This window comes from Sceloporus occidentalis, unplaced genomic scaffold (assembly GCF_023333645.1).
Source record: "Sceloporus occidentalis isolate IW3139 unplaced genomic scaffold, rSceOcc1.0.p SCAF_21, whole genome shotgun sequence".
NCBI lineage: Eukaryota > Metazoa > Chordata > Lepidosauria > Squamata > Phrynosomatidae > Sceloporus > Sceloporus occidentalis.
In genome coordinates, this window is record NW_028317001.1 from 6,924,888 (window position 1) to 6,932,170 (window position 7,283).

General features: G+C 43.8%; 1 long non-coding RNA gene across 2 annotated transcripts; it reads right to left on the bottom strand.

Annotated features, from left to right (window-relative positions):
* Window positions 1-1,385: 1,385 nt before the first annotated feature.
* On the bottom strand, window positions 1,386-5,753 carry LOC149301505 (uncharacterized). Of its 2 annotated transcripts, none has more exons than XR_016272223.1 (4): window positions 5,548-5,753; window positions 3,832-3,998; window positions 2,877-2,997; window positions 1,386-1,722 (listed from the first exon to the last, which is right to left on the bottom strand). It is a non-coding gene; the product is annotated as an uncharacterized LOC149301505 (long non-coding RNA). The 2 variants fall into 2 exon arrangements; XR_016272222.1 differs by having other exon boundaries at window positions 2,877-3,031.
* Window positions 5,754-7,283: the final 1,530 nt, after the last annotated feature.

Consider the following 7,283-nt stretch of genomic DNA (forward strand, 5'->3'; position numbering starts at 1 on the left):
TTCCCATAACTATTCTAGACAGCTGCAACAAATCCCAGCTCCCCATCTAGATAACCTATACCACAACCCACAACCCCCAGCCAAATTCACAACCCAAAGCAACTATCTATACTATTAACAATTAAAATCTAAACTTAACAAATTACAACAGACATATGGACAGACAAACCTTACAAACACAATCACAAGGGCCTTTTCTTGGCAACACTGAATTAAATTTTATATATATTTGTTATTGACAAAAATAAAGTGGCTTCTCTTCTTTGTGTACTCTCTGATGTGTCACTTGGTTTGACTTCTGAGAGAAACATTTCCCACACTGCTGGCATTTGTATGGCTTCTCTCCTGTGTGGACTCTCTGATGTATCACTTGGTATGACTTCCGAGAAAAACATTTCCCACAACGCTGGCATTTGTATGGCTTTTCTCCTGTGTGGACTCTCCGATGCATCTCTAGGATTGACTTCTGACAAAAACATCTCCCACAATGCTGGCATTTGTATGGCTTCTCTCCTGTGTGGACTCTCCAATGCGTCTCTAGGATTGACTTCTGACAAAAACATCTCCCACAATGCTGGCATTTGTATGGCTTCTCTCCTGTGTGGACGCTCTGATGTATCACTTGGTATGACTTCGAAGAAAAACATTTCCCACAACGCTGGCATTTGTATGGCTTCTCTCCTGTGTGGACTCTCCGATGCGTCTCTAGGATTGACTTCTGAGAAAAACATCTCCCACAATGCTGGCATTTGTATGGCTTCATTCCTGTGTGGACTCTCTGATGCGTCTCTAGGATTGACTTCTGAGAAAAACATCTCCCACAACGCTGGCATTTGTATGGCTTCTTTCCTGTGTGGACTCTCTGATGTTTTACTAGGTTTGGCTTCTGAGAAAAACATCTCCCACAATGCTGGCATTTGTATGGCTTCTCTCCTGTGTGGACTCTCTGATGTATCACTAGGTATGACTTTGAAGAAAAACATCTCCTACAATGCTGGCATTTGTGTGGCTTCTCTCCTGTGTGGACTCTCTGATGTATCACTAGGTATGACTTTGAAGAAAAACATCTCCCACAACGCTGGCATTTGTATGGCTTCTCTCCTGTGTGGACTCTCTGATGTATCACTAGGCATGACTTTGAAGAAAAACATCTCCCACAACGCTGACATTTGTATGGCTTCTCTCCTGTGTGGACTCTCTGATGTATCACTAGGCATGACTTTGAAGAAAAACATCTCCTACAACGCTGACATTTGTATGGCTTCTCTCCTGTGTGGACTCTCTGATGTCTCACTAGGTCTGACTTTGAAGAAAAACATCTCCCACAATGCTGGCATTTGTGTGGCTTCTCTCCTGTGTGGACTCTCTGATGTCTCACTAGGTCTGACTTTGAAGAAAAACATCTCCCACAATGCTGGCATTTGTGTGGCTTCTCTCCTGTGTGGACTCTCTGATGTATCACTAGGTATGACTTTGAAGAAAAACATCTCCCACAATGCTGGCATTTGTATGGCTTCTCTCCTGTGTGGACTCTCTGATGTATCACTAGGTATGACTTTGAAGAAAAACATCTCCTACAACGCTGGCATTTGTGTGGCTTCTCTCCTGTGTGGACTCTCTGATGTATCACTAGGTGTGCATTTGAAGAAAAACATTTTCCACAATGCTGGCATCTATGTGACTTCTTTCTTGTGTGGACTCTCTCATGCCTGACAAATTCTTCTGTAAAGGAGGACAATGACAGACAAGACTGAATCTCAGTGTTAAGAGAGGAAAGTGTTACCCCAAGATTTAGCCCCACGTTCACCCTTCCCTATTTGAGATCAAATTAATAAAATTGGTATGAGTGACCTGAGCATGACCGTGTTCTGGATGCCCCCAAATCCATATCATGATTGTATCCTTACTCATAGGAGCTACCAAAGAAGAGATTGAAGGGGAACTGCCATGAGGAAATCAGTAGAAGCAGATAGTCAGGCCGTTGAAAAATATTCCATTAAATATATGTAAAACTATTTTAATGGAAAAGTGTCATCATTTCCTGTGAGACTGCCATAGAGTTCAGAGTCAGAGCACATGGCATGATGCAAGCTAACTGCAGAGGATGCTTCATGCTCTGTGGCACCAGGAGATGACTCACAACCAATACAGGATACAGCTCACATGTGGATTGATGTGGGTTGGAGTTGTGTGTACAGGAGATTGTGAAGTGGATGGAAGCTAGAGAGGAGAGATAGTAAATATTTGTTTTATATTGCAACTCAGGATAAAGAACCACCAAGGACTGTGAATTATTTTTAAGTGTCGAAAGTGTTTAGTGCATGGCCAATGCCTATATCTGGAGATTTGCTTCTGTATTCTGCTATGTTATTGTTGAGTTCTGGGAGTGTCGCCTTCAGACTGTGCTATACATTGGCTTGTGAATGGGATCAGAATTCAGAGCTAAGAAGGAACTAAGAGCCGGTGTGACAATCCTGTTCTTTCCCCACCCAGGAACCATTCCAAAGCAATTAAAACATCCTAAAGCAACTTTGAATGCTCTGCTTCTGCCCCCAAGGAACAATTTCAGTATAAATATCAGCCCCAACTGGCTGTTCTTCAGCGTCAGTCACATGCTTACTATGTTGTGAATCACTTTGATCTACAGGAAAGGTGGTATATAAATAAAGTGTTATTTATATATCTTTTTTATTTCGACAGTGGAATATACTCCCTTAGAGTTTGGTGTAGTCCACTTCTTTGGAGGTCTTTAAACAGAGACTGGAGGGTGCTTGGAATGTGTATTCCTGCATGGCAGAAGTGGGTGGAACTGGATGGCCCTTGTGGTCTATTCCAACTCTGTGATTCTATAATGCTAGTGGATTCCGGTTCCTTACCCACAGAGGTCACATTCCCATAATTCTCCATCATTATATGATTGTACATAAGTCGCTGCTTCTTCGACAACAGTTTCCATTCTTCCTCGGTGAAGTATATCGCCACATCCGCAAAGGTCACCTGAAACAGAAAATAGCCCTCATCCAGAGAGAGACTAAGCAAAAGGGGAGGAAAGCACATGGTGCATCCAAATATTATTTCATCACTTCAGAATTCAGTCCAGGATATAAACTTTAAATTCTGTTTGCAAGAAAAAAAGTTACTGCCTTTGAGATCCAGTTTGTCTTGAATCTTTTCAATATAATATACCATATAATAAACAATATAATTTAGGCCGTGGCTGGGATATTGATGATTGATTAGGATACTCACTATCCCAACACATACAGTACATTTAGCTACCAAAGAATTATGGTGCATTTAGACATTTCTTGCCACATTTGAGAGGCAAATGTCATTTTTAATCACAGTTCTGGGGAGCACTCTGGGCTTGAGGGCCACTGGGCCCACCCCATATTTAGATCCAGAGATGTTCTCCCATAGCCCCCAACATTTCATAGATGGGGAAAACAAGACACATGTGGACAAGCAACCCAGAAGGCATGGAAGATGGCCAAAGTTGTTTATGAGGAAGATCACACAAGCTAGGAAGGGCACAGCAGTTTCCTTCTGGTTCAGCCTCCTGGGAAGGGCCATATCCTGTCTCCTTCTTTCCTCTCCTCTCCCCACTTTTGAGTTGATGGACTGCAAACTCAGTTGCACTCAGGAACTGAGGAGAGCTGAGAAGGGGGAAATTGGGAGGAGAAGAGAGCAACTGGGACATTTTTAAAAGCCCCTGAAAATGCGAGGATTAATCAGGACTGTCTCTGCCAAATCTGGACAGTATTTTATTTGCTTCCTTTCATAAATTGGCCCAGCAGTGACACAGATGAAGCTAATAGCATAGTGACTCACCAAAGAGCTGTTGTACCTCTCCATCCTCTTTCTGTTGGAGCCCAACTCCCTCCTCTTGGCCTCTGTGTCAGCCATCAGGTGGGCAGGGGTCCTAGTGGCCCTGCACTTGGGTCACTTTTAGCAAGAGAGGCCCCAAAGCCGTGTCCAAGGAGGCCGTGATGAGGTTCCTGAGAAAAGGGAGCAGGGTTAGGATTGGCTTGGCAAGAAACCCTGCAGCACTCAAAGACACAGAGAACAGCATCCTGCTGGTGACATAAGCAGGTGACACATGCCTCCTTTGGGCCGATGCAGAGGAGGGCATCCCCTTCCTCCCTCTGCACCAAACAAAGCCCCCTGGACCTAGCATAGATTCACTGCAGCTCCCCTACACAACAGATACTCCATGCCTTATTAGAGTGGCAGGGATTAGGGGATGTGAAAGGAGTACATCATAAATAAATAAATAAATCATCTGCTGAAACCTCCAGAGTTCACCAGTGCTTTTCCCCAGCATCAGCCCCTTTCCCAAGAAGGCTGCATCCGCACTATAGAAATAAAGCACTTTGACACTTCTTTAACCGCTCAGTGCTGTGGAATCCTGGGATTTTACCTTTGGACACTTAGCCTTCTCTGCCAGAGAGCTCTCATGCCACAACAAACTACAAATCCCTGGATTCCATAGGATGGAAACAGAAGAGTTAACACACTTCAGAACTGGATTATTTCTCCAGTGCAGATACAGTCTGAGTCGGTTTTAAAAGGGTAGAAGCGCCCATGTCTTGTTTTTAGCCTCCTAATAGTGGTTTTCCTTTACAAAATAAGTAGTTTGTTTTAGTCTCTAATCCTTCTTCTTCTTGTTCTTGTTTAATTCTATGTTGGTTTGTTTCATTCTTGGTAATATGAGTTATTCTGGTCCGTCTCCTTCCTTCTTGCCTGAAAATCTATTATTACTATTATTATTATTAACCTTTATTTATGAAGCGCTGTAAATTTACACAGCGCTGTACATACAACTCTTTAGTGAGACGGTTCCCTGCCCGCAGGCTTACAATCTAAAAAGACACGACACAAAAGGAGAAGGGAGAGGTGGTGGAGAAGGGGATCAGGTCCAGTAGTTCTTGTCTACCTCCAAGGCCTGGACCAAGGCAGATGGGATGGAGGAAGGGCTTGGGTTCTTAATGGATGGTCAAAAGAAGAAGGGAATGACAGTAGGGAAGGGGGAAAGTCCAGCTCATCTGCTCTCTCACATAGGCCTCTCTCCCCCTCAAGATGGTGGTCGGAAGGAGGGCTCTTTGTTGTTGCTGGCCTGCCTCTCTCCCCCTTGAGATAACAAGGAAACTGGGGAGACTTTTAAAACCTCCCAAAGGAGCCACGTTTGGCCTTGTTTGGGGGACAAGCCTCCTCTTAGGAGCCAAAGCCCAATGTTTGTGAAGAAGAATAAGAACAAGGCTTGTATTAAAACTATCCTCCCATTTCTGATCCCTGTTAAAACCCCAGAAGGAGCAGAGCTGTGTAATAAGAAAACCCTCTCAGAAAAGAGACACAAAAGACACACTTCCTTCCTTTTGGCCCAAGGAGCCTGGCCTCCTTCTGACTCTGGAGCCTCAGGAGAGAAAGAGAGGCCTCTGTTCAACTGAGGCTCAGAGAAGGTTCTGGATCAATATTCCCCACAGTCACAAGCAGACAATAAAATGGCTGCCAGAAAACAAAATGGCCTCCAGAACACAAAATGGCCACCTCTTCCTCAGCACTTGGCAGTTGGCAGTTTGAGGCCTTCAGGGAGAGAGAGAGACTGAGGGGAAGAGTGGAAGGGGGTCCTGGAGGGAGGGGGCCTTGGGAGATATAGGGCCTTCCTGAGATATTCGGGGTTCGCTTCCTAACAAAGGGGTTTCTGGCCCCATAAAGGATTTGGGGCAAACTGGATCTGAAAGGCAGAAGTAGCCTTTTCTGTTGCTTTAACTGCCCTGGCTCAGTGCTAGGGAATTCTGGGAAATGTAGTTTTGTGAGACATTGAGCCTTCTCTGACAGAGAGCTCTGGTGCCACAATAAACTCCAGTTCCCAGGATTCCCTAGCACTGGGCCAGGGCAGTGAAAGCGCTCTCAAAATGGATTATTGCTGCCGTGTGTTTTGGACCTTTCTTGGCTGCAAACTGTCCATAGCCTGCAATGCATCTCCTAATTCTGTTGGCAGTCCCTCCCTCCCAACACTTTCTCATTTCCCCCCAAAACCAGCACAAAGCTGGCAGATGGAAAGAGGTTTTAAAGCAGCATTTAAATCTGCCATATTTGTTTTTAAAAGACTAAATGTCCCAAATGCTATTATCAGTTTTGTAGCTATTATTACAGAAAGACTTAGAGTGCAAACTCCTCAAGGACCTTTATTTTCTGGAGTGAGATGGGCTTTTCCAACTGACTCTCTGTGATGATCTCCGGTGGTCCAAGCAGCCAAACTGCGGCCCTGTAATAATAATAATAATAATAATAATAATAATAATAATGTTTTTATACCCCTCTCTTCAGTAAAGGCTTTCAGAGTGTCTTACAAATTGTTAATTAGACATTTAGACATTATGGCTCTTAGCCCAGCAGACCCTTAAACTCCTTAAATCACGCTGCCATCATCCAGTGAATTATGAAAGGACTTCTCTTAAACTTCACTGGGACCAGTTAAGGAACCTTATTTCTGCTTCTTTACTGATCTTCCAAGCATCAACTGATCCAAGACATGTGTAAAAGGAGCGTCAAGTAATAGATACTCTAAGGAGGTATTGATTATAAATAACAACATATAACTAAAATGTAAGTCATACAAGATATTAAGAATCTTGCAGGTACAATATTTGTAAGTATATAATATTCAATTCATACAAGCTATTAAAATAATAAATAGACCTAAACATCCAATTCTGAGACTAACTTCCAAGATCCGCTATTTAACTCTCTCTCTCTCTATCTCCAACCGACACAATTCCCCCAACTGTCTCTTGGTCTCTCAGGCCTTATATCTCCTTCTCACGGAAGCTTCCAGAAGAACCTTTATCTTGCTCTCTGATTGGTCAAGAGAGCCTTCCGTAGCAGTGATGTCATTCTGCATTTGCATAAACCTCCCTTTTCTGCCTGAAGAAGACCTCCATTGACTGGAGCCCAGTCATTGCACTTTCCCAAGGCAAGGCTTGCACCTATTTCCCAATGTTGTTCTTGGGGTCTGCCTTCCAGTTGTTTCCAGGTCTTATGGTGACCTTATGGGAGTCTCTGAAGGGGTTTTCTTGGCAGGTTTCTTCAGAGTGGGTTTCCCATGGCCATCCTCTGAGGCTGAGAGAGTGTGACTTGCCCAAGGCTTCAGTCCTTTTGGAAGCCTTTTTGCTTTATCTTCTAGAAGGCAGCTGAAGTGTTGCTTCTTGCTCTGAAGAATGAGAGGAACCTTCTGGCATCCAAAAGGCTAACATTCTCTGGAGTTATGTCTGATAATATGA